The sequence below is a fragment of the Manacus candei genome, unplaced genomic scaffold, assembly GCF_025592945.1.
Source record: "Manacus candei isolate 608988 ecotype Guabito, Panama unplaced genomic scaffold, ASM2559294v1 h1tg000028l, whole genome shotgun sequence".
Taxonomy (NCBI): Eukaryota; Metazoa; Chordata; class Aves; order Passeriformes; family Pipridae; genus Manacus; species Manacus candei.
In genome coordinates this window covers 35574238-35601927 of record NW_026138076.1, presented here as the reverse complement: position 1 = coordinate 35601927, position 27690 = coordinate 35574238, and the positions used below count along the sequence as shown (strand labels likewise).

Here is a 27690-nt window from a genome sequence, read left to right as displayed (position 1 = left end):
AAATCTTTGAGTATGTTTATAAAGAAACAGATTGTCGGGGTTTTGTGTGAACCTTCAAGACTGCAAAGTAGTCTGTGTATAAAATAAAAAAACAGGTTATCACTGAATTCAGGAAGTGAAAAGGAATATTCCATCTTCTAAAAAGTATTTATAAAGATGATATTTACACAAAAGCAATAATTCAGCTCATTAGTGAAATGAGTCAGATGGTGATAGTAATTGGTCAAGCTCCTCTTGTGTAGTAAACTGTTGCATACAGTGGTAAAAGTGGACCATGAGCAAATGGCTTTATATTGCCTTCTCAGTAAAATATATGCTATTATAGCATGAAGGATTGAAGTGACATAGTCACAGGTCACCCTAGTTACTCAAAATCAAAACCGTTTCTCAAGATACCTGGACAGGCAACTTTTTCCTCCAGCATTGGATACCAGGTGGTATCAAGCTCATCTGCATTTATTTGGTTTTCATAAAAAATTTCCTCATTCTGTATGTCTTTATTCCTCATAGACTTCTTCATTACTAGCTGTATCAGAGTTAGTAGTAGATTATGTCTGTGTCACACCAGCTGGGAGAGGTTTGGCATTTTACTTTGTCTAGGGCAAAGGTCCCACATGTAAGTGCAGCTTCAATCACACTGCAGCTTTTCTGTATTTTTTGGCAGTAGTTACTAATTCCATCAGTTAGAGAGGAGGATGTTACTTTTGCCCTAGAAGATGAAATTTTGTAGGAATTTCTGAAAGCATTTCCAGCACCCAATGCAGGCAGTAGCATTGAACAAACAGAAGCACAGCAAGATTTGTTTTATTGAGACACTTGCCTGGCAAACTGTTTATCCTGTATGTGATCCAACAGGCATTGTACAAACTTTGACAAGCCCTGTGTGGTTTTGATAGAAGGGAAAATACTGAAGTGCCCTAGCAATTCTGCTCTGACCTTCCTCCTTATTCTGGTTGAACAGTTTGTTCCTACAGCTGAATTTCTCGAGCCGTGCAATGTTTTATTTCAGATCTTTTTCTATCCAATACTGGCCTTTCTGCCAGTTTACACTGCCACCTGTCTTCCCGTATGGTTTTGAGGTCTTCCCGTGCTGTTTTTTTTTCTTATGAATACTGCTCCTTTCCAAGCTGTATTTCCAGTCTGTGAGTATGTGAAGGAACTGAGTAAACTCTCATTTCAGTGCTTGCTCATTTGCAAAAGTAATCCACTTTGCCTGAGACTTGCTTGTTTTTGCTTAGCATATTTGACTCGGATATCTTCCCTGAGATCAATTGCTCATTTTAGCTGTTGTTTTTCCTCTAAGTGTCTTGGGGATTTTCGTTGTTGCTGATTTTTTTTTTTTTTTTCTTCCCCTGGCTTCATATCATTCATGTACTACCAAAGCAAACTTGACATTCAAGTAGGATAATGTTATCAGTTTCATGTTGTACTGTACTGGACACATTCTACTTCATTCTCCTCCTGTCAGCAAGAGCAACTAAAAGTTCCATTTGCTTTCTATAAATCTTTTGTTGTGTTCTCTCTGACTTCAAGGTGTAATTTAAAGGTGAGACACAAATTTCTAAGCTGACTTTGATGTCAGTAATGCTGTGAAGAGGCTTTCTTGATACAGATGTTATTAGTAGAGCCTGGATCTACAGTGATGACTCTGAAATCAGCCAGTCTTGAATAGGTGTTTATTAGTTATTCTTAGCATCAACTTTTTTGATCAGAATTTTGAATAGTACGAAGTGAAATGCCTCACAAATATTGATATGCTTCATTTGTAAGCCCTTATTTAATTCCATAATTTGCTGTGCTCATCAGAGGATGAAACCTATTTTGTTGCACGAGATCTATTTTACCTAAATCCACGATGTCTGGCATTAATGTAATAACTGTTCATTTTTTTCTGTATTAGTTGAATCCCCTGAAAATATTTCCTTTCCTTGCTTGGATAAGTGTCAGATTATAAATGATCCGTAAGCTATTTGGGTTGTCTTTCTTTGAACATTGACACAACATTAATGACCTTCCAGGTTTTTCAAAAAACTATCCTTGTTATTAAAGACGTTATTAAAAGGTACTAACGGAGCAGAGATGACTTTATCCAAGCCTGTTAGATGCCATCAGTGCCTGTTTATTGCCAGTGAGAAATGAACACATGGTATCTCATCTTCCCATGGTAGCAATGTATTCTCTTGCTTTTCTGGTACAGTGTACAATTAAGGACTATCACTGAGTGATTAGGATGGCGCCTTTTGTCTATGTGTTAGAAACAGAGTGTCTTCTCTGTGTTGTTGTTAGATCATGTTCATCTCGTAATGTTGATAACCACTGTGCCCAATACCCTTGAAAAAGACTAGCATTACTAAGCAAGTTTTTTTTTTCCTCTTTAACTTCACTATTTTCACTTATTGTAGCTTGTCTAAGCCCTACATAGAAATCAGGAGGTTCAAGAACGTTTGGTGTCCCAGACCTGGATCTATAACACTTGTCTGTGTGTTTCCTGCACAGGGACCAAATCAGGCCCTTACATCCCAGCCCATGTGGCCTTCTGATCATCTACATCTTGATCAGCTGGGGGAAGGATGAAGCTGTAACTGTTACATGAAACACCCTCCCTCCCATCCAATGCCAATTAAACTTCTCCGTTCTTTGCCCACTCCTTTTCCCCCAAAATTATAACTTTTCCCATTACTGTCATGCAAATCGTCCTAGCAGATTTCTGTAGCAATGCTGAGTTCATGAAGTTGATTCTCTCCTTTTATGTCATTTACTTTTAACATTGTCTTTCAAGTGACCTCCTAAGCAGTCCTGGCAGCTGACCCAAGCTTTCTGCCAGTAAACTATGTTGCCACAGGACCTCTTCTTTGTAAGGCTTCAGCTGTGTCTCTCTTTTGCCAGGTGCCAGAAGATCAAATTCCTGATTTGCAAGAACCCAGTAGCGCAAAGTAATTTAGAAGGGGTAGCAGCAACTGTCAGGGAGTATCGTAGGAAACAGAAATTTTTACCAGGTCGTGTGGGAGCAAAGTTCACCTCGGTACAGGTTTTGCAATTACAGAAAATGGCAATAGTCTTATTTCAAGAAAAATAAAGGTTTTACATATTTGAATATTCTCAGTGTCTTTTCCTTTTGACAGCATGACAGTTCGTCAGTCTTCTTCAGTGCTAAAATTCTAGGCATAAGACATTTTGCCTTTTGATGTAGCTTAAGGAAATCTTTGAAGTAAGGTACATTAGCATATAAACTCTGGAACTCTTTGGTTGTGCTTGGGTTGGGATAATAAATGTTTGTTCAGGTGCCCTGTCTTAGGAAGTGAGTATTTTCTGCCTTGTCACAAGACATTAGCAATTGTACTGTATTTTCATTGAAGCACTTGTCATATTTTTCAAACCTAGGCTTATTTCTAATTTCTGTTTCCCCAAATCATAAAATTTTAATGTTCTTTTGATCTTGCCTGCTTTAATTCAGAATGAAAGTGTTCCTTGCATGCGTATGAATGTCTCCCTCCCGTGGGGGATTCCTTCCTGACTGGCAGAGGACATGGGAATGGATCAATCATCTGTCACTTAACAGTGTTAAAGATTCCAGGAGCTTTATCTCTTACCAATTCTGATAAAATGCTTGTTCCAGTTGCATGACAAGCATCTACGTTTGGTAACTGGTGTCTAGTGAGTCCCGTTTTTGTAGGGCTGGCCATATGGCTTGCACCTGGGCAGTGAATCTGAAGCACTCTAAATATTGCAAATATACTTCATGTTGATGAATTGTGGTTTTTGCTTGGCATATATGCAATATATTTTATTAATATAATTATATTTGATATGTAGATTTAAAAATTATTATTAATTACACATACATAAGCCATCTGCATAGTGACTGTGCTTTAAGTAAAGTGCAAGACCTGTTCTCCAGAACAAATGGACATTTTATTTTGGTAGGAAAAAAAAATGTTTTGGAAATTGAGAACACTATCTGGAGATATATCTTGAGAGCTAGTCGGAATGTGCAATAACCTTGTCTTTTGTATGGGGTATGAACAGAATAATAGTGTATGTAAACAGAAGTTTTAAAAGTATATTTTCTTAGAGAATTTACCAGGAACAGATGATATTTCCTACATATTGTATGTGTGGTTTTATATAGGATTTACTTTTCAGTTTTAATAGGATTAAATAGCACTGGGAAAAATCAGTTCACAATAGGATGTCTGTAGGATGTGTACATGTGCCAGGGGGACTCTATCATTTGCTTTTTCTGGTTCTTCTGCAGCTAAGTGCTCATTTGCAATATTGCATTAATGTAGGGGTTTGGAGTGAATTATAAAAGGAGTGGATAACAGCTTGTTTTGGCTGTAAAGCTGCACTCTTATTTTTTTGGCAGCAGGTAAAAAGGGCTGATTAGGAGAATGTATTTCCTGTATGTTCAAATATAAACCAGATAGTCATGAAAAAGTCATTCACTGTTTTCCAAAGACTTTTTTTTTTGATTGGGCAATGTGTTAGTCCTTATACACAAAACAAGCATCAAGAAAAGGTGATTGTATTAGCTTTTCCCCTCCTTCCCTCTCTCCCTGGATTCTGATTGTTTCGGGCTTTAAACAGATGAGTTTCCCTAATGACTATAGTAGTGCTTTTAATCCTGCAAAGCAGGAGTGAAAGTGCAGTTACTGTACGTAAATATCAAAAATACTTCAATTCAAGCAGAGTTTTTGATGGTCCAGATTTCATATAATTTTTAAAAATGAAGATTTAATCTGCAGCCGTGGGTGGTCCATATTCTAATTGTTGATGCTTGGAATTTTTATGGTCATCCCTTTGAATACTTGAATTGCTGTTCATATGTAGATGTGAGAGATCAGGGTTTTTTCAGATCCAGTGTGTAAGGACTTCTTTTTGGTGGTGTTCTTCTCATAGCCTGCTTGGGGCTGCTGCTGCGTTTTCCTCTGGTGGTGACTCTTGAGTAGCGAGGGGAAGCTGTGGAGAACTTCAGTAAGCAGGCAGAAAATATATTCTGGTGATAGTCACAACCTACCAGTTATGTTATGCTGGTGAATTTTATAAGGGAGTTTTGGATAATGTGGTAGGTAAAATGTCATAATCACAGGCCTACATATCCAGGGAGTCTCTGGTTCCTAATCAGGTTTCTTGAAGCAGAAGTGCCTTGCAGTTCCATGTCATCCTGTAACCCTTTTTCCAGGCTGTTATCTTGATTATCTGGTATAGCTGACCGGTACATTCCTGTATGGCAGAGCAACTGCACCCCACGTCACTGGGGTCCAAAGAAGAAAAGCAAGAATCAGAGATGCTTGATAGCCATAACCAGAGCTACTGGATTCATCTCCATTCATGCCTGTGTAATGCTCTTCAGAACAGGGGTCCTGCCTTCCCTTCTCTCTGGGAATAGCAAATACTTGGGACTGCAGGTGATGGTGGCAGAAATCTGAAAAGATTTTGCTTAAAGACAAGGGTCATTACATAGAAAGAAGAGGTAGACCCTTGATGTTGTGCACCTCCTCAAGAAAGCCTTGGACCACCTTCCACCTGGATCAAAATTGATAGTGATTTATCTAAAATAACTCAGTTGGGGGACATTCAGTGGTACTGTCCCAGCAGCAGACATGTATCTCTGTTAGGTTCATGTTGCCTCCCCAGCACATGCAACCCAGGAAGCTTTTAGCTGGCTAACCAACTCATCTTGCCTCTGGTGGTTTAACACACAAAAAAAAGCAGAGAAAAAAAAGTGTTCTGTCATCATTATATCAGTGTTTGCTGTATGTACTGTGACTTGATGATACAAACTTTCATCCCAAAAGTTTGTGGTGAGGTTTGGGGCTATGGGAGCCCCAAACTGGCCATGGAGCCTTATGAGAGCTGAGCTCTTTATACTGGTGTACAGGGCTCCTGAAACTTTTTCCAACACAAGCCCAGTGTTTCCATTAAAGGATTTTATGGGGCTCCCTGCACATCATATCTTGCTCAGCTTACCATATTGGCTCTTAAAAGTGGCTTTGAATACAATGCCAAGGCCCCCCAGTAGCAGCTTTACAGGCTGCTGGAGAGCTGGGAAGCCCCAGTTGGCTGTCTCCGTGCTAGCGGAGCCCCCTCGCTGGCTTTTCCAGCTAAAATGTTGAAGCATCTGTTCTGTCTAGTTTAATTAGACATTACTTCCTTGCTGAATAGAGCAGGGAGCTTTGCAAAGAGCTACAAGCTCTTGTTCCAGAAGTGCCTCCTCCTATTCAAAGGAAAAATGAGTTCTAATCAAATGCCTAATTCCTGTCTGTACCTCCTCAGTGCCTGAGCAAAGGACTTTCATGTAGGCCCTGAAAATGAAAACAAAAAGGTTCATCATCAGGGCAGTTCCTGTTTCTTTCAGTATACCTGGCACAAAATTATTTTTTCTTGCTTTCAGTTTTGCAAAGTTGCTAAAAAACCACAAATCTAAATATTTTTGTGGGGAAATTTGACACTCATTTGTATGTACATCAGTTTGTATATGAGCGCTGCTGGATGGGTATCCTAAACTCATTAATGCTTCTGGGTCATCAGATCTGGAGTAATGTGCTCAAAACCTTTTTGCCATTATCTTTAAGAGCCAGGTAGATGCTGCAGCCTGTAGCAGCTGATGGCAGCCCAGGGGCAGGGTGCTGGCAGGCAGCAGTGGGTACCAGTCTTAACTCCACTGGGCTGGCCTGAGGGGGCAAGCTGTGTCCCAGCACTGGTAGGATGCTGTTGAAGTTCAAGATGACCTCTGGTAGCCTTAGGACAAATCCAGCTCTTTTTAAGGTCCATATAAGGGTAAAGGTGTCCCACTTAACATTCTTGCAAGAAACCTTTTAAGAAGCACACATTGAGAGATAATGCACCTTGGCCTGTTTTTTTGCTGCCTGGGAAGTTATTTCAGTGCACAGGGAAAACAAGCGTATAAAACCTGAGCATCTTATTGCATAGTAATTTTAAAAGTGATGAAAGGATGCACCAACAACTGATGAATCAGGTACTAAACACAAAGCACAGTTTGGTTTATTTAGCAGTGATGGAGACTGAATTTGGTATTTTTGTTCATGAGGCTAAATGTTAAAATATGAGAGAAATAAAGCTGAATGATACACAAATACATATTATTTTTTTCCCTCAACAATCAGAGTTAAAATTCATCTTCTTAGTAAACCCCATTTAATATTAGAGCACTGAAGAAACAAGCACTAGATAAATTTTTTAATGTAACAATAACATCATTTGGCTTTTTTTCAAAGGAAGAAAGACATTTTAAAGATTGTATGCAGGTAAGAAACATATGAGAGAAACTTCCTAAACCAGAAGTTTGATGCTCTGCTTGACTTAGGTCTGAAGATGAAAAGCCTCAGAGAGACAGGAGAGGTTGAGTCGAAGCATTTCTAGATCTAAACAGACTTCATCACCAAAGAATATTTGGGAATTATTAGTACAGTTTTGATAAAACTCTTCCAAGGAAAATTCTTTTCAGTGTGATTATTAAAGAGGGAACTGTTCAGTTATTTGATGCTCACCATCTGCCAGTGTTGTATTTCTATTTTATAATAATTTTCTACTTCATACTGTTGCATTTAACATTTGGAAGGAGGGACATTTATTACAGAAAATAAAAGTCAGCATTGGTTGGGAAGGGGTGAACTTAAGCACAGGGCTGGAATGCTTGTAGATCCTTTCAATATGTGGGAAAAGCCAGGCAGGACCCAGTGGTTTGATTTAGACCCAATATTGCGTTTTGAACAGTTTGCCTATCACAACCAGTTGATAATGGTCTCTGCTTTTGGTTACTGCTTGTCCTGTAGATCAGAGTAGCATGTCATAGTGCACTTCCAGGTGTGATTTCCCAGGCTGATTCAAAGGCTCAAAACACTTCCATGAGTCATAAAGCAGGATGGTAGTAGCCATGTTTTTCGAGAGTGTTATGTTCAGGAAAGAGCCCAGAGAGGAGGGTGTAAAAGGCTGCTCCATGGTTTGATTGCAAAACCGTTGGCTCCAGGTTCTCATGAAGTCTGTGCATGAATATGGCTAGAGCCTGAAATCTTGCAGTTCTGCTATGTCTGTATGTTTTCCAGTATCTTTTTTCACACAAAAACTACAGGGAATCCCAGCCAACACGTGGCTTGTGTTATTTTTGCATTACTGTTAGTAGGATTTTGCATGTTGACTAATCTGTTATTGCTGTGATGTATCACTGAATAAAATGTGGCCTTATTTTGACAGGGAAATGTATGTCACAACTTCTTCATGTTATATTGCACTGCCTTGTTAGTTTGATGTTTTCCATTAAAGTGAAAGAGAAGAGCAGAGCAGAAAAAGGGAGCAGAAGAAGAAGAGATATCTGTCTGTCGTGAATTTTCCCTCTTCTTGAAAGACTCTACTTATTAGTCGCCTTCCCTGTACTACATCACGTGCTGCCCACTCAGAGTTTAGCTGGCAGTTCAGATGCAGTTTGTTCCTGCTGCAAAATCACTGCAGGCAAAGTAGCCCCACCAGTCTTCCCAGGCTGCCCTGTGGTCTCTGGGCTGCCCTTTGGGTTTCTTGGTTGCCAGGCTTGACAAACAGGTGAGTGTTGTTCTGGGCTTTGCCTGAATATAAAGATCCAGGCATTTCCAAGTGAGTGTGATCCTGCCTATTTTCATGTTAAGAGGTTTATTTGAAACAGTTTATCTAGATTGCTCCAGATTGTTTGGGGGTTCTTTGTGATGATTTTTTGATTTGCAGGCACTCAAGTTTAATGTTTGCTGCCAGATTTTCTGAGGTTTAATGATGCAGGTAATGTATGGACTTCACTGGAGATGGAGATTGATTGAAGCAAAAATTTATGCAATTAGATACGTTAGAGTATTTCTGTTTAACTTTTAGAGGTATTAAACTTAGAAGTTATTTGAACAGTTGGTAAAAGCTTTCTGATTATATGGCTTATATTATGATTTTCCAGTCAGAATCACTTTCACTTGCTTGGCTGTTCACTTATTGATCTGGTTTTATTCAGGAGGAGCAGCAATGATTATAGACATTAATTTCCTATAGATCTTATGTTAGTCTGTTAAAAACATCATGTTACTCTTAAACCCCCTGAAAAATACCCTTGTAAAAATTCCTATCCCAGTAGAAAGTTTGAACAGCTGAAAAAAATCACAGCGACATGTATATGTGTAGGGTGCTTTTCCAGGGAGGTATAGGAGGTGATGATTTGACAGAATCCCTGATATCTTCAGAGGAATCCTAAAACAGTTGTGCATTTAGGTACTCTAAATTTCTTTGAAATTTATAATTTTCTTTATGTTTTAAAAGAAAACAGTCTATAATACAGGCTTATAGACAGCATGCTTACTGTCCAGTGTTGATCTTGATAGGGCAGACAGCAAATGTTTTACTTAGGGGACAGGTGCCAACCTTTTACTTCTATGTCAGAGCAGCATCTCGTGCAAAAGAGTCCTCAAGGTGTGACCGAGACCACTCATGTCGTAGCTTCAGACCAAAAGCACACATCATTGCCACTCGGAGGGTGAGATTTTAGATGGTATTTGGAGTTGTATTTCAGGGGACAGGTGGAAGTAATGATGAAAATTAGAATGCCTTTGATGCCGTATTTAGCAAGTGCTCTTTTCCTAAAGTGGGAAGATCAAACAACAGGAAGCAGTTTCCTCGCTTGTAATATGAAGCTTGGCTTTGCAGCTAGCACTCTGAAAACCTGCCTCTCTTTTGCAGGCAGGAACCAAACTGTTGCTTTCCCTGCTGCCCATAGGTTTCCTTATTGGGTTTGCTCCTCTGTGCAAGTTTAATGCAGCAAATACACATGAAACCAAGTCAGCACTTTGTCCCTTGCAGTACATCTCTCATAGTTGGAAGAACCTGAAAGCCTCTTGCCCCTCCTAGAAAAGCTTACACCTTGTCTGTGCTCAGGGCTAGCAAAGTAACTCCCCAAATTAGAGAATTCTGGTTATGGATTGGAGACTATTGCATTTTGTCCCCATGAGTGATTTGCTCCAAACCCTTGATAGTTCCCATTATAAATGTGAACCAGACCACAGTAGGTGGCCCGGAACTTTTGTCAAGCAGATCTGTCAGAGACAGCAGAATTGTGACTTACTGTTCACACTGGTCTTTGAGTGGTGGCTTTCATTGTCTCAGCTGACATTTAGCAAAGACCATTCTAATCACCCTCCATTTAGTTTAGCGGCTAATAAACACATCAGCTTCACAAAACCCATGTTTACTCATAGTCAGACATCCTATAAGACACTAGGAAGATAAGCACCGAAAAGTAAAGACATCCTACTCATCCAGCTGGTTGACTGTTGTCTAGATAAGAACTACACACCTGCGGTTATCAAATACAATAAATCTATCCTGTAGACTTGAGTCCCTCATTTATATGACCTTTAAAACAGGGACCCACATGGGAGGTGTCCCTTCCACTGACTTGTCATTTGTTGTATTTTGGCAGATACTCTCTGCACTGTAAATCTAAAATATGAGTAAGTTACGAAAAAAGAGGTGAGAGAGAATACTAATTCTGTAAAATGAATGGAAAGTTTGGTTCCACATGTAATATTTTATTTCTTTTGTGTTTCTTGTGACTAAGAAAACAATGGTAGAGGACAAAGGAAATGTACCTGAGTTGTGTACATGTGAGTGAGCTAATGTTTGCAGTGACTTGGAGCTGTGGACATAAGCTGGTATATGCCATTCAAGCTTGAGTCTAGCAGTTCTGTCTTTTTTCATGCTTTTTGTATTGCACCTATGTTTAGCATATCATGTTTTTGTTGAGGTGCAGATTTGGAGTTCATTAGCGTGACTACGTGTTATGTATTTGAAACAACAAGGGTCAGGGTTTGCATTTTCATTTTTTTCTGTCCTGAAAAGGCATCTGCCAATTAGTCTGAAACTTTCAAGGGTCCCCTACTGTTTTTTATCAGCCATGAACACCTTGTTAAATTTTATTCAAAGTAGTGCTCCATGTTGAGTTGTTGGAATACTGAATTTTTCTGTCCATTGGGACTTGCTTGACTGAACTGAGCACGGCTACCTCCCAGTGTACCCAGTGTACTAGCAACCTGTGGTTATAAGCATAAGGGAATAGTGCAGTGGCTACCAATAAGCAATGACTGGGCACATCATGCTATTTGTGCATTTTCAAGTGGCTATTTTTTGAAATCCTTCTGTCATCCTGGAGGATGTACACAGACTTCTCATGAACAGTAATGTGTATAAACCCACCAAAATTATTATTAGGCAGTGCATATTTATGTGACTACTATAAAGCTTTTAATGCAGGGAGGTTGGACTAAACAGCCTTTAAAAGGTCTCTTCTAACTCAAACCATTCTATGATTCTGTAGTGTTAGGTGCACATTTATAATATTTGAATAGTTGAAAATATATCCTATGTACTTTAATAGCTTACTAGCTATTAAAATTCTCTCGTGTTTTATATACTAGATGTATATTTGTTCTATTTTCCACAGACATATGGGTAAACATACTGCATGGGTGTTCCTGTTTTGTAAAGGAAAGAGCAAATATAAAGAAATTCCTCTTTCCTTTATGTAGATAAATCAGTGTTTTCACATTAGTGGGTGGAAGGGAAAAGGCTAAAAAATTTTTTTTGCCCGTAAGTTACATTTCAGTTAGCACAAGCACTATTGTGTGTGATCTCTTAATTTATGTGTGTGGTAAATTCAAAGGTGAGATGACCCAGATCTGATTGCAATCTTGTATCAGTGTAAAGCAGATGGGCAGCAGCAGCTCCCCGTGCAGCCACAGTGCTCTTGTCAGTGGAAGTCAGCCTGAGATCAGAATCTGAAAAATTTACATATTCTAGATAAGAAGGTGAAACTTTATATTTTTGTGTTGCTAGTTTTGAAGGAACTGTAAAAGAAACCATGTCTTAGCTGGGTTTCTATTTGTTCTGTGTTTTACTGTCTCTTTTTTGTGCTGCGAAGTACAAGGAAAAACTAAGCTAAGACATTAGTGTAAAATAAAAGGCTATCTGGTATCTGGGAAAAGGAAAGGGAACCTATTGTGCACCGTCCAGATACTACTAGTGGGACATACAACTCGGTCTCTGCAATAAGTGTACCACAGGGTGCCTTGTGTCCTCTCTGAACAGGCAAAATGGGATTTCTGAACTGAGCTGGCAAAAGCATTTTTGTAATGGAGAGTTATCCTCTGTGTTCAGGATAGATAATGAGTACACTAATGTGATGGAATTTTGTCCATTTTGCTTTTTTTTCAGGATCCTGGTTTACTGTAATGGAGCACTTGCATAAACTTGTGCCACATATGCATTTTTCAGATGTTGCTGGATAAAAATAGCTTCCAATTGCCAAGAAGTGTCTTTTGCGATATGAACATGAATTTCATGTCTTTTTATTTAAGGTTAAATTAAAGCAAAACCAAGAGAAAAACCTTCAAGTTCTTTGTTAAAACAAGCAAACAACAAACAAAACCACAGAAAAAAACCTGTGTTGTGAATGTTAGGCTTTTTTGAAAAAAAAGCTTGGCTCGGCTCGGCTCTGATGGGTATCCTCAACCTAAAGTTCAGAAGTACTAGATTTTCTTTCCAAACAGAAGGTGTCTTCTGAATGTGGATGAGGAATCAGACAAATAATTAGCCAGAATAAATAATAAAATGTTACTTGGAGGCATAAGGCAAGGTTTCAATCCAACAGGACTTTAAAATTATTCACGCTTCAAAAGGAAGATAAGGTAATACAAAAGTACTGCAACTGATTTTATAGTTGAGTTAGGGACCAGATTATACTAGTATAGTTTCAAGCAAATAAGTGAAACTCTAGGCTTCTCTTTCCCAACATGAATACAATGAGATAGTGTTTCTTACTTTCAGGAGAAAAGTGGACATTGTTTCTCAAAAATGTCTTTTGTATCATTTATTCCTATTGTATGGGGTTTCTTGGGTGATGGGTGGGGGAGTTAAGCTATGTCATTTTGTAAACATCTTTGTGGAATTGTTTCCATGACACTATCGAAACAAAGATCTTCACTTGAGTCCCAAAATGAAATTCTTTCATTGCACGTTTGAGCTTTTTCTTGTAATTTAATGAAAAGTTATCAAGGAAAATTTTAGTTATTTTATAAAGTATACTGAAGAATTTTTTTTTAATTCTCATATAGGTTATTTCTACATCTAGCTTCTGGCACTCCATTGCTTTGGATCTTATTAATGTTGTGTTACATGAATTTTTGACATTTCTGTATAAACTATGTATTTTTTATTGCAAATGGTTAGGGTTTGTTTTTGTACTGATTGACTGTATAAAATATTCCAAATGTGGGAATATACGATTTTAAAATATTACTGAACAAACTATTGTATTTTCCTTGTCTCCCTTCTATGTACATCCTCCAGTTTTACCGGAGGTAACAAAAACAATATGGTAAAGGAATTTGAGCTTGTTGAGATCACCTCCCATTTCTGGGCTTGTGTTTGATTTTGGTCATATTGAATTTGGAGCAGAAACTCACTCAGTGGAGGAATGTAGTGCAAGAGCCTGGGTCTGGATGTTATGCTTTCCTTCCATACCATCCTAGACCTCTGAGAGAGAGATTGCCCTCTCTGAAAATGAAAGTCGGACAAAGCGCAAACTCCTCATTTCCTGAAATCTCATTGTTTAGGCCAACAAACAGGCAGGTCAACGTGCAGGTTGCAGAACTGAAACTGAACACCACCTCAGTTTCCCTGGATCAATGAAGTGTAATTTGAAGCTTGTGGTTGCCTGTCCAGCCTGGAGAACCAGCACTGAGAACAAAGGCTCAGCGTCGGTCCCTTCAGATATTTGAGCAGCAAAATGCCATTACCGCTGTTCTCTTCTGCTGGCATTTGACTCAGTGCTGTGCTGTTTAGGTAGGCTAGGCACAAATTTTTCATGATGGTTATGCCAACAAATTCTCCCAGAACAGAGGCAGCTTACGTAGGTAAGTCGAAGAAGAAAAGCAAAACAAGCCAAACCACCACCACCAATAAAACCCAAAACCAAACCAGGAAAGAAATAATGACTTGAGCTCTGCAAATGTTCACGTACAGTGTTTCTTACAACAAAGCTTCTTGATCTGACTCTATGTCCATCTCCCTCTCTGTAAAACCAAGTCAGCAAAGAGCTCTCTGTGAACAATAAATTGAGACGTTGACAGCAGTCTGGCACTAGATGCAGATTAAAGAGCAGTAGTTGTAGCTGGCTGTGATACCTAATGGTATTTTCAGCAAGTTGTATGAAAGGTTAGACTCATAGCTTCTGCCCTCAGTGGGAGATGGCACATACAAATGTGTGCTGTCTTGACTTGAATGTTTTTGCAGCGTGACTGCTGTTTTTGGACAGGAAGCCTTATTTGGTCAGTAGAAACTCAGGCTCATAGTGTTTCGTTTATCTGCATTTTAGGGTGTTAATTAATAATTAGGCTTCACTGAGTGTTCTCTGGGATGCAATCAGATCCATACATTAAGCAAGGATGATTTTTCGCTTGTTTTTACTGAAGAGCTCATTAGAAGCTGATGGGAGTTGAGTGCATCTCAACCCAGTCATGCACCTCTTCCTAAAGCACCTAATTCAATTGATTGGGTTGTTTAGTGACAAAAAATACAGTCTCAGCAGAACCGTAATGCTTTAATCTACCTAACCACAGCATGAGTTTTATGAGTAATGCATAGAGGTAGATCAAAATTCTTGCATCTCCATGTTTGAGCAGGAACACTGGGAAAGGAAAAAAGTATCCCCTATTAGTATGTATATGCAATATTGTACAATTACTGCTTGATATGTGCCACACCATGAAAATAGTTAAAATTTTATCTGTCAGTTCGCTCAAGTGTGACTCAATTTTAGTACTTATGTTAAATGCACAATATATTTTTCTGCTCTGTTGCAGATTATACCATCTTACTTAAACTGTGAGAAAAGAATATTTCTTGAAAATTAAGAGGTCTTCAGGTAAGGACTGAGTTAAGTAATTTTCTTTCTATAAAGACCATCATGTAAATACAGGGGGCAGTTACTGTTTGTGAACTAGTTTATGAACTGTGAAAAGCTGAAGAAAAATCACTTGAGATATTCATGGTAATATAAGCTGTAGTAAACAGGATACTTGAGAAAGGCACATGTATGCAGGTTTGAATGATTTCACTATATTGAATGCCTAGTACCTAGGATGTCTTTCAAGAAGGGATTGGTAAAAAGTTGTCTTCTGACAGAAAAGTGGGAGCCAGTTGAGAAAATGGCTGGAGGTAATGGGCAGCAGTTCGACACCAGGTGTTGCCAGCATGACTGGTGCAAGCTGCTTGTCATTGTCCTTCTCATATTTTCAGATAACCATTGGTAGACCTAAACTTAATGTTCAGGAAATGTCCCTAGTCCCCTTGGGGTTGCTGCTAAATAATAGCGTGCCCAGCAAGTTAAATTGTCGTTCTTTGACTGATGTCTCTCCTGGGGTAAACAAGAAGTAGTTCTGCAGAGTAAAAACCAGCAGCTCTTTGTTTAAACAATCTGTTAAAGCTCCTGCCTTGCGCTTAAGAAAAAGGATTTGAGTCTTTTCAGGAGGATTGTTGAAAGATTAAATGATTACCCTGTTCATTATGGGAAAATTCCCAGTTTGCTGGAGGTTGTGTTGTAAAGCCTTACACACACAGCTGACATAAAGTTATAACATGTGAGCAGTTTTTACCTTATCACATAATGGCTTGGGGGTTGTGTGTTTTTCCCTTCTAATGCAGACTGGTACAATGCAGGTGAGCAGTTCGCTCAACTCCAAGTAAAGGAGAGAGAAATACAGAAATGTGATAGATGTTTACAAAACATATGAAGATGTCCTTTAAATTGTGAACCGTCAATCCACTTTTCCAAGCTAATGAAAATTTTGTGAGCTGTTTTAATCTACAGAGCTCTTGCCATCTTTTCAGTTAATTCCTTTAATGTACCTCTATTTCATCTTAGAGCTCATAAACACAATACAGGAAGTTGTTGAAATTGGATAATTAAATATTTTTCCATATGTAGATAACTCTACCTGACTGCACCATATTCTGTTACCTTGCCTGAGTATCATAAAGAGCCCAAAATTGAGAAATTGTGTTGAAGTTCCTTTGGGTTTACATTCTTGGAACTTTTCCTAGAGCAATTTCACGACTTAATTTGCATTTGGTGTTAGAAAATTTATAAGACTCTAGTGTTTTGTTACTTATGCCTAGGTTTTGAAAGGAAAAAGAATGAGTGCCTGTTAAGTTTAAAATAAAGTTGTAACCTTTTTTTATAAAAATGGACATTTTAACATTGAAGTGCCAGTAAGTTGCATGGAGGTATTAAAAAAATAAAAGCTATCTGTTATATTCCAAATGTTATAACTTAAATGAATTAATCTTTTCTACATTAATCTTTATTTGTATAGCACCATAGAATAAAAGAATTTTTAAGACCATTAAAATACTATTACTTTTTGTTGTTCTGTCCCAAATCTTTGTCTTCCCATGCCTTAAGAAAATGTCTTTTTCTTATCACCTGTTCAAGGATGTTTTAAGCTGAGTTTAGAACTACTTCCTTTAACAAGAAACTTCTTTTTAATGTCAGTTTTGAAATTTTATAAGGTTAGTAATCTATTTACCATATGTAACTAAATGATAGCAAATGCTGGTCCTCCTTCTGCAGTATCCTGGTTTATTGTTTATCTGCTTGAGTCTGAATAGAAATGAGTACAAAGATGATAACAGGACCAATGTAATTGCATGGATGTATACATCGCTTTTGGTTGTACGTCTGCATAGATGTAAATGGCTTTACCACTTCACACTAAAGACCTTTTGAAGGTGCTTGGATTATGCTATGCTTAAAATGCTTCCCCAGAGTAAGAGGATACCATGGACATCTTATGTTCCTGGTCAGTTCAGTCATTTTTAGAAAAAAAATTGCACTAGTAAATTAAACACAGGAAAAAACCCCATAAGTAGGTCCATGCTTTCTCCATGTAATTCCCTGTATTACTCCTTATTTTTAGAATCATACGTATGTAATACAAAAATTCTGAGCTGTCACACACTGCATTTTAGGCATCTGGCTGTGAAATGCTATAGAAGATTGTCCCCTCTTTTAGCTGTAATTTTTCTAACACTTGACCATTTATAATTCAAATCAAGCTTTGAAGTTTTAGTGATTACTTAAATTTTGAATGCCCTCTCATATGTAATGGCTGAAGTAGCTCCAGTGGGTTGTGCTGGTGGTGTCTGCCACTGCTTTACCAATATAAGGATTTGTAGTAATTCAGACGTTGTATAGAAAGAATTCATTTCTATATCTGCACTACTATTTATTAATGGAAGAAACCAACAATAAATGATAGGAAAAAGTAATCGTAAGTCTGGTGTTTCATGCATTGCATACCTGAAAAACCCATTTCAGCTTGATTTTGCTTTGAGAAGGACTTTAACGTAACTATGGTTATTCCACATATATTTCTTCTGTAGAAAGAAGAAATAACAAACAATAACATCAATCCTAATAACTTCATCTGAAATAATTTTTTATTAATACTTCATGTGGAACCACTGCAGCTGAGAAAAGGACATGGCAATATTCAGAAAACTGTTGCTCTACACCCTGGGTCTGAAACCACTCAGGTTATTGAGCTGACTCTTATTTGGGCCCATAGTGAGTTGTCTTAAGGAGAACAGCCATCTGAAACCTATTTCTTTTGGGGAGCAGGGACCAGGGAGGAAGAAGACAGAGGTAGCTCTCAAGTGGTTTAGCTTTGTAAGCTGATGTCACAGGCAGGGTCATGAGAAAAGCAGCGATAGTCCAAGGGAAATAGGAGGAGGTTGAGGGTGGGATGGGTAGAGAAGATCAGAGTAGTCCCTTCAGTGGCAACCTACTGTCTTCTGTTCTCAGTTGTTTCATAAAACTGCTCTTTGCAGCTTGGTGAGGAATTCTCCAGTCTGATGAGCAGGGCAGAGTAAAGGGGCGTGTCTTACTAGTGAGACACCCCATGAGATATCTCCATCCCACTAACTCCTAAGGAAAATATACCCTGAGCCTTCTTCCAACTCAGAGCTCTTTTAAGACTTCTGTTCTTCCTCCTCCTGAATCCTTTTGGCAGATTCAATTTACATCATGCTCTGGGGATTTGATTAATTTCCTGTTATTGGCCAAGTCCTGCAAACCCTTGCACTCAAGGTTGGCAAGTGTGCTGTTAAATCTTGGTAAGATAAGTTCTACTCCTGCGCATTCAACCGATGGCATCTTTACTGTCTGGGAGGATACACCCAAACTATGTTTGCTTGATAAATAGGTGGTACTAGAATTTTAAATCTACCCTAGTAACAGAGTGAATAAATTTAGTCAGTATAGAACTTTTAAGCAGTTTTTCCCATATGCCTTAGGATCATAATTTTAAATTAGATTTGCTCAAAGTGGAAATCTAGATTCAAGCTGACATCATAACATATGACCTTCTCTAGCAATGAAAACAATGAAAACATGAGACAAGAGCATTAATCACTGAATAGTTTATATGCTTGCCCTAAATGTTCATCTGAAATGTTAATGCTGTTTTATTATATCCAGTAACAGCATAAAGTAAAAATTTATTAATACTGTGGGGTGCCTAATATAAGACATTCAAACTCACTTTATTGTACTCTGGCTCAAATCTTTTGAGTCTTTAGTGGAGTACACAATGCTACTTGCATGCCTAACCTGTTGTTTTTGGTGTATGCATAACCTACTCCTTTTACTGGGACTGGAAATGTGAGCAGGATAGTAGGGATCAGATTTGGCAGCTAGACTTGGGTGAACTCAGATTCGTTTGTACATACCTATTTGCAGGAGGAAGTGTTTAATGGCCTCAGCATGAAAGTGTCTGTGAAGTTTGGGTCATTGTTTTCTGGGCTTTTTAAATCTGCTTAGCAATTTGAATTTTGGCTTAAAGTTCTTATAGTACCATTTTTTTTTTAAAGATAGCTGTGTCAAATGTAGTTGAATATGGAGTATAATGAAAGCAATACAGCTTACTTATGTATAACTGACCAGGGCTGTAATCAAACAGATCTTTTCAGATGACTTGATGGAATTACCACTTTAAACCAATTTGTAGTTTCATTAATGTTTTGAGTCTTGATGTATTTTCATTTATCTTGGCTTTTTGTAATTTTATAATTAGCAGGTACAAAATGTAATTGATGGTTTGAAAAGGAAGACATTTAAGAATATCTTATTAACTTTAAATTGATCTCAAATTCATAATCATTCCTCTATAATATATTCCCTTTACGTGTGAACTCATCAGTGTATACCAGAATATTCAAAATTTGATGTCATATATAGTTGACTTAGTGGAGTTTGGAAAACACAAGGTAAGGTGGGATCATTACTTTCCAAAGTATTCACTGCTGCTGTTGACCAGCAACACAAACACTCTTCCTAATGAGCTGAAGTTTATACCTGTTTAAGTGTCTCACTTGTCAGTGGAGAATCTTTTGCTGGGAGAGCTTCTTTTTGTTTCTATGTAGCTTGAGCCAGTGATGTAAAAATAGATTTAAATGCTTTTATAGGTGAAAGAGAGCTTAATTGACAGTGTGTTAGTTGTGCCTTTTGTATTTTGCTTTATTGGGTAGTTCCAGTAGTAAACTGAATTTATTGAAGTAAATCTGTGAAATTACCTTAATTGCCTGATCTCAATAATATTTATAAGGAACTCCACTATTTGCCTGTTCGTATTTCAATGTAGGGTATGTCGTGCAGCTTGTGTATGCATATTGTTTGAAGGCTTTGAATGGCTTGCCTGTCTGATCCATTTTAATAGATTCCAGTCTTTTTCCATGACATCATTATTGTAACAGACTTCCTAGAAAATATGAACAGCTGCTGTGTATTTTTTCCCTGTGTTTTATATTAAAATTGTAGCAGCTCTTCTGTTCTCTACAAATGACAGCAATAGGCTTGTCTGATGTAAAACAAAATGAAAAAAAAGTCTAAGTAAGGAGCTGTGATACTGTTAACAGACCAGTAATGTAACAGGTCCCCATGTATGAATCATTTCATAATGCAATAAGGGATTACTTATGCTGCTGTCATACTGGTCAAAGGTTGGTCCCATTTCCTTCCCCCCTTCTCCTGAACTAAACTGTGCATCATTAAAGATGATGAAGACAGTATTGTACTCAGCTTCCTGGCCCAGATGGCAATTTGCATGAAGAATTTTATTGTATTTTTTTCCTAATATTCTTAAGCAGACTGTGCATAGAGGTTTTAAAGTTCCTTTTAGTTCTTTCAGTGCAGGTCAGACAGACTTGCTTCCTTTTTTCCCTCTGCATCCTGGCACTCAGGGATGGCTTAGAGGCCACTTAACATGGAGCCTAGAGTATTAAATAGAACTAGAAATTCATCAATCTTCTTGTTACACCAATTTTCTATCTTGCTCCATGTGTAAATACCTGGAAAGTGTCACAGAATGATGTGAGCCTTTAGATCATTATATTGTGTTTTGTCTGGAATACCTCGATTGGATTTTTAGTACTTTTTAGGCGACTTGTACAAACCAACCATGAAGTCTGGTATGTTGCATGCCGCAATATCTGAATTTGATTTAACAAAAATATCAGGTAAATAAAACCTATCCTTCACAGGGTTCTGAATAGAAACACACAACACTGTGCAGGATAGTGTCCCTCTTGTGCTTGTAGGTTATCCAGCAAGCCAGGGGTTAACAGCCAACTCAAGTCTCACCTGGATGCTCCAGCTGAGTAAGAAAACAACATTGATTGTTGATTGAACAACTGCTGCTTAGACCAATCTGCAAAATCCACTGTAAAATTCAGCTTCTTGTTAGCTGGGCTGGATTTTGCTTAATTGCTCTATAACCATGACTCAACTTCAGCCAAACTTTTTATTTGCTGTGTTCCTCTATAATTCTTTTCAGACTTGGCATCTGTCTTAGGGAATCCAAAAATCAGGCTGGGTTATTGGGAATATGTCCTACCCATGTATTTGAGTATCAGAAATAGTGTGGCCAGCAGGACTAGGTTGGTGATTATACCTCTGTACTCAGCACTGGTAAAGCTGCACTTCGAGTAGTGTCGAGTTCTGGGCCCCTCACTACAACAAAAACACTGACGTGCTGGAGCAAGTCCAGAGAAGGGCAACAAAGCTATTTAAGAGTCTAGAGGTTAAGTCCTAAGAGGAGCAGCTGAGGGAGTTGGGGTTGTTTAGCCAAGAGAAGAGGAAGCTCAAGGCATGATCTTACCTCTCTACCACCTAGCTCAGTTGGTTAAAACTTGGTGCTAATAACACCAAGGTCACAGGTTCAGTCCTGTGTATGGGCCATTCCCTTGAGAGTTGAACTTGATGATCCTTGTGGGTCCCTTCCAACTCAGAATATTCTGTGATACCTGAAAGGAGGTTATAGCCAGCTGAAGGTTGGTCTCTTCTCCCAGGCAACTAGTGACATGACAAGAGGATGTAATCTCCAGCTGTTCCAGGAAAGATGGATCAATAGGAGGAATTTCTTCACAGAAAGGGTGATTCAATATTGGAATGGACTGCCCAGAGAGGTGGTGGAGTCACCATTCCTGGAGGTAGTTAAGGAAAGATTGGATGTGGCACTTAGTGCCATGGTCTAGTTATGTGGGTGTTTTGTCATTGGTTGGACTTTGTGATTTAAGAGGTCTCTTCCATTCTAATTGATTCTGTGATTCTCTGATACATGGTTCCATTAATACATGAACTGTGTTGATCCCAGGGTTCTCTGACCCCATCATAGATCTTGGCTGTGATGCTCAGCTGTACCCCAGGGATGTGTGGTCCAGACGTGCTGAGTATCACAGAACCACAGAATATGCTGAGTTGGAAGGGAACCCTAAGGATCATCTAGTCCAACCCTTAGCTCTGCACAGGACTATCCTCAAGAGTTACACCATATGCCTGAGAGTATCATCCAAATACTTCTTGAATTTAGACTTGGTGCTGTGACCACTATGAATCACTGTAGGAAGTTGGTCCCAGCCTCAGTACAAGAATTCAGGTGGCAATTTTGTCTGTCTGGGAGTGCCTGGCAGGCTTCAATCCTGCACTGCTTTGTGCAGAACATGCGTCCAGTCTGACTGGGGAAAGGGCATGCTGGACCCTGGCTGACTTAGAGACCGGACAAGTCTTGCAATGTAATGTGGCCATAAGACAACTCATTGTTTATTAATGCTGTTATCTCAGTCCTGTGTCTTTTGGAGTGCTTTTCCTCTTCATTTGAAAATAAACCACCTCTGTATTTTCTCCTGTGTGAAGGAAAATGAAGCAGCAACTAAGTACCTTTCTTCTTTATGAGGGAGGGAGATGGTTCATGCACCAGATATGTGACTCTGAGCTGATGGAAAAGTGCGGAAAAAAAATCAATACTAACCTTGCAATGAGAAGCTAGATGAGCACAGGGCTACATTGTTCCTGTCTGTGGTGTTCATCAGATGGTGTCCATTTTGTGGCTCCATGTAGAGAAATAATTTCATGAGCAAAATAACTAATACCTTTCGGCAGTCATCGGTTACAAGCTATTTTTCATCTATTAGGAACTTTATGAAAGATTGCTTGACCTGTGCTCCATTCTTGTCCTAAAGAAGTTTTGAAAGCACATAATACATAAATAATATTAATGCGAGTTATTATTAGGCCTGATGTGACAGAACACATGAAAATTGCCTTCTGTTTTATAACCATGGAAGTTCTAAACCAATGTGTGAGTATATAACGTGACTGATGTCTGCAGAAAAAAACTAAGGTCATTCCTTTGAATACTTGATGCGCCGTGGTACCCAGCAACTAATGGTCGATATCTGTGGCTTCTGGGCAGTACTACACCCTGGGTGGGAAGACAGCTTCAGACCACGTACCCCCTTTCGAAGGTCAGCTCACACATCAGGGTGGTATGGCTAACAAAAATCCAGTCATATTCCAATGTTGGACAATCTCTGAAACTCATTTCTTTTTTTTGGTTATCTTTCTTGTTTCCATTGAAATGAGTATAAAAAATCTGAAAACCAAAAAAAATTGGAAGAAAATTTGTTTCATTTTCACTTAGTTTTTGCAGGTTATTATAAAGCAAAGTGAAGAAACAGCATGTAGAATGTAGTTTTTATCATATCACTTCTGCTCATTACCCTAAAATTCCTCAGTATGGGGAAAGCTGTAGGGACTTACTTGTACTGATTTTACCTTATGTTTTTTCTTTTTTAAAGCATGGAGAAATTAATTTCTTCCTTCCCTTTCCCTCAACCCCCATATTATTTTTGAAATTATAGTTCTCTGGTAATGCATTTCTGGTCAATCTGGCTTATTTCAGGGGTACAAACAGGCTGTGGATTGTTTTATTAGGTCATTTCAGTAAATACACTTCTTTAGAAAATGGTTTTTCCATTTCCTACCCCCAAAAGAAGGTTCCAGAGAGTAATTGATATTTGCATAAATATCTATTAATGGATTTTAAATAGATGTCAGAGATAAATACTTACCAGATCAGCTTATAAGAATTCTACCTACAAAATAAATCTATTTTTAGCGGTTATTTTTATTTTAAAAATGCAAAACATCAACCATCCTGTAGAGGTGAAACACCTCACGGTGGAAAATAATTTTGCAGTCATTGATACATATTAACTACAATATATAAAATATCAAGTAATTTAATTATAATTACCACATTAATTCTGATTTGTATGGCAAAGCAAAACTGAGGACAAATTCAATTGAAACTAATGTGATTAATCTATAGTTACATCACTGAGTCAAATAATATGGATCATGCATTTGTAATTTGAATACAAAGAGATCTGTAAAATAAATTTCTATCATTCTTCAGACATGTAATGAAAAATATTTTGCATTTTGCTTCATAGACCTCTGAAATAAAATTCAGAATATGTCTTAGTAGCAGCAGATGTCCAAAAAATGTAATTCACTGAAAAATTACTCAACTATGGCTTTCTTATTGAGACCCTTCTTACAGTGAATCGGTATTACGAGGAAAACATGAACCTTTGAGTGAGCAGAGATGGCAATGAAGAGTGTTTAAATGGGTATTTAAATAATAAAATAAATAAAATACCCTATTAAAATGGTATTTTAAAGGGTATTAAAATGTTTTATAAATAAGTAACAGTATATTGTATGTTGAGGGCAAGAAACTGATTTTTTCTCATTTGCGGTGCAAATGCTTTTCAGTTAGATTTGTGCTAAATTTAATGGCAGACTAAGGGAAGAAAAGTGTGTCTTAATAAGCTGAACATGAGCTTTCAGGCATACATTGCATCTCCTAGCATCAGTGTCTGCCTGTGAGGCAGGTCAGTCAGCTACTTCATCTGTTCCACCAGAACTACTCAAAACATCAAAATACATAAGACACAAAGACCTTCCTGAGGCCCACAGCATTTGAAAGGCTTTACTGATGTCTCAAGTTTTTCTCTGCTATGTAAATGTGTATCCTCATGATGAACCCTTTAGGGTGTAATTCACATGTTAGGTATCACTTGCCAAGACCAGTCCTAGTAATGGCAGTGTTGCCGCAAAGTAGGAGAAAGTTTATAAATGTGTCTTGAAAACTTTATCTCATTAGTCCTAAGTAACAATCCCCTATAGGGATTGGTTTACTACTCCTTCAGTAGATATTTGAGAGTTTGTACTCTTCTGGCATTTCCTAGTATTGTGGTACATGTCATACTTGGAGGCTATTCTGATGATTGTTGTGAGTGGTAATAACTTGGGATAATTTTTGGGGTGGGGTGGGGATTTTTTGTTTTCCTTCATCACCACCATCTTTACACTGGCCCACATTGGCAATGGGTATAATCTATAAAAAACTATTGCCTTTAAAAACAGTAGTCTGTTCTCTGTGAAGTGAGACGATGCCTATTAGACCAAATGCAGAAGTCTATACTGCAAACCATCAGTATAACTAAAATGAAGTACTGTAGCTGTTACAGCCACGATATTCAAAGACTGTTAAGGGGGGCAGGTTTGCATGGAGAGGTAATATGTTTTATTAGATGAACCAATATAGTTGGAAAAAACCAGATACTTCAGACAAACAAGTCCTTCTTCAGGACTGTGCAGGAAAGGCTTTCTGTGCCCAATATCTTGTCTGTTTTTTCCAACTGTATCAGTTAGTCTAATAAAAGATATTACCTCTCCCTGTAAATTTTGCCCAACTGAAACATGAGCATTCCTGTTGGCAGCTTTAACAGAAAAGTCTGCAGCAACATGGGCATGGTGCTTTGCTGGATTTCATATGCCATACTTCTACTCATGCTTTACCTGCCCTGCATTTCTTCTCAGACACAAGCAGAAAGAGAGAATATGTTCAATTAAAAAGATAACTTCTTAGACATAGACTGACAACACTCACTAGAAGAGTTTGTTTATTGCTTTCCTTAGCTTAAATTTTTGATGGAAAGAAAATTTTGTCACCTGTGGCGTCTGTTTCTTTCTCCCCACTAGAGAGATGTGGGTCCATATCTCCTGTTAATGCTGATCTTCACTGCATGGCCAGCCTGTGCGTTGGAACAGTTACAGATGGGAAAATTGTTCCCTGGGAATTCCTCTGCTTTTCTGATGAGACTGATTTGTGATGTACTTAGGTCTGTAGTGATGATACTTGCCCAATAGCTGCTTATAAGTCTCTTGCTTAGATTTCAAAAGGGCTCTCCTTGCAGAAAATAGAAGACAAAAATATTTGGTGTCTTGATGGGAAGTGGGTCTAAAGGGGTCTGCTGTAATGTAAAAACAGAAGGAGCAGTGTTTCCAGCTAGAGCACCAAACATCTTGGAGTCCAGTGTGGAAAATGTTTATAGTGTTGTATAGTTTTATTAGTACAGATTGAAGGAAAACAGCTTACTGAATGACTTTTGGAGACTAGAATTTGTACCAGTGGACTATCAAACAGTAGTAAAAAAAAACCCCTCTCTACTATGGGGTGGGAGCAGTGGATCTGTAAAGAGTATTCATCTTTCCTGTTAAATATTCAAGGACAAATGCTGCCTACAGACTCACTGAGGGTCCTAAATTTGCTGAGGGGAGTTGGGTTGCGGTGCCAGGAGGCTGTGTGGATACCCTTGGGCATGCAGGTTATCAGGCTCGAGGTACTTCCAAGTCCTTCCAGAGGGACACTGTGAAAACAGCATCTGTGAAGCTGTTGCCTTTCCCCTTCTACACTCCCGAGACTCTTTATACAAAAACTGTTTGCTTGGGCTGGTTTTTAGCTGACATTCTCTTAGTTGGTTTTGGTCAGCATTTCCTTGGTGTGGTGAGCACTAACACATGCAGAGCAGTCTCCTCTCTGCACAGGACCATATGTAGTAACCATAGTGCCTGTACCCTTCTTGGAAGGATTAATCTCTACATGAGCAATAAGTATAAAACCGGTAAAGTTCAGTAGCAAGACCATCAGTTTATTTGATTGTCTTAGCTGCTTTTACCGTGCTATACTAATGCCAGCTGTTCCTGAAGACTGTAGCTGCAGGGTGCGCCTGGGGCTGCTGTGGAGTCCAAAGACAGTTTGGCTTTTCTTCCGTTGGAGGAAGAGAACAAATAGTTCTCTCTGCACATTGCAGAATGAGGTGTGAGTGAGCTGTTGTGTCGTCTCAAGAAACTGGACCAGAGAACTAGGCTGAAGCCAGGATCTGAAAAATGCAGCCTGTGCCTAAGTGCCAGAGCGAAAAATAGTTGGGCTGGCATTCTTCCTGTTGTGTTCCGAGGCAGTGACTGAGCAGGACTTGGGATTTGAACATGAATAAAAAGAGACACCTCTGTGTTAAATCTACATGTGAACTACAAATGAGTGAGGAGAGAAAGGTGTGAAGGAGGAAAAGAGAGAAGTGTGTCAGATGCTGCTTTCATGTAATGTGTTTAGTCCCTTACTCTTCTGCCTCCAGAAAAAAAAAAAGGAATGCCTTGTTTGGTCTCAGTTGGTGTGAGTTGGTCCATTTCCTCTTCTAGATCACTAAGTAATTTTGAAGTCTTTAGCCTCAACACCTTTCATCTCTATCCTTTGGACAGGCTGATTTGCTGAGTCCTTCTCAATTTAATAAGTTACATGTGCTGAATTTCTCCCTTCCTCACCATGAAGTAATGTGGATTCTTTGGGCTGTGCTCTCATGAGACTACAACGAGTGCCACAGTGGGATTATCCTTCACATCAGCGTTCAGGTAGGATGTGACAAATTGACCTGAAAAGATCCTAAGCCCTAGTGTTCTGTAGCAAAGGAGGTGGAAAACGTCCTTTCTGCTTTGAATTCAGTGGTGTTTTTGTTGCTGTTCACTTGCCATGCTGTGCACCATCCTTGCAGGCAGCTGTTTCTTGACACTCTCGTTGCATCTTGTGTGGTTCCTATGAACAGCCGTGATCTGCCTCGGCTTGGCACACCTCTCTGCAACTGAAAAGGTATCAAAAAAATTGTTTACCTACTTGCAAACATGAGAAGCCAGCTATGAAGTTTACTGCCCATTCACGTTTGGCAGATCATTTTGCAGCTAAAAGAAAGCTTAAAATCTGGAGATGCTTTGGTATTTGGCTAGCTGAATGGGTGAATAGGTTGTTTTCAAGCCTTGATTAAAGCACATATGTTGGTGCACAAGGATGGAGAAACAAAACAATATAAATATAGTGTGAAATAATATTTAGGACCTGAAATACAGATATAAGGTGAAAGTCTGGTCTAAGC

At 38.6% G+C, this 27690-nt stretch overlaps 1 protein-coding gene across 3 annotated transcripts in view; it reads left to right on the top strand.

Annotated features, from left to right (window-relative positions):
* BMPR1B (bone morphogenetic protein receptor type 1B) overlaps positions 1 to 27690 on the top strand; it is a 242618-nt gene that overhangs the window by 76220 nt on the left and 138708 nt on the right. The window contains exon 3 of one of the 3 annotated variants that reach the window (XM_051789775.1): positions 14883 to 14944. The exons of the other annotated variants lie outside the window; for them this stretch is intronic. The gene's annotated coding sequence lies outside the window, so the exon portion shown is untranslated. The remainder of the gene's footprint in view (positions 1 to 14882; positions 14945 to 27690) is intronic. 3 annotated transcript variants of the gene reach the window in all.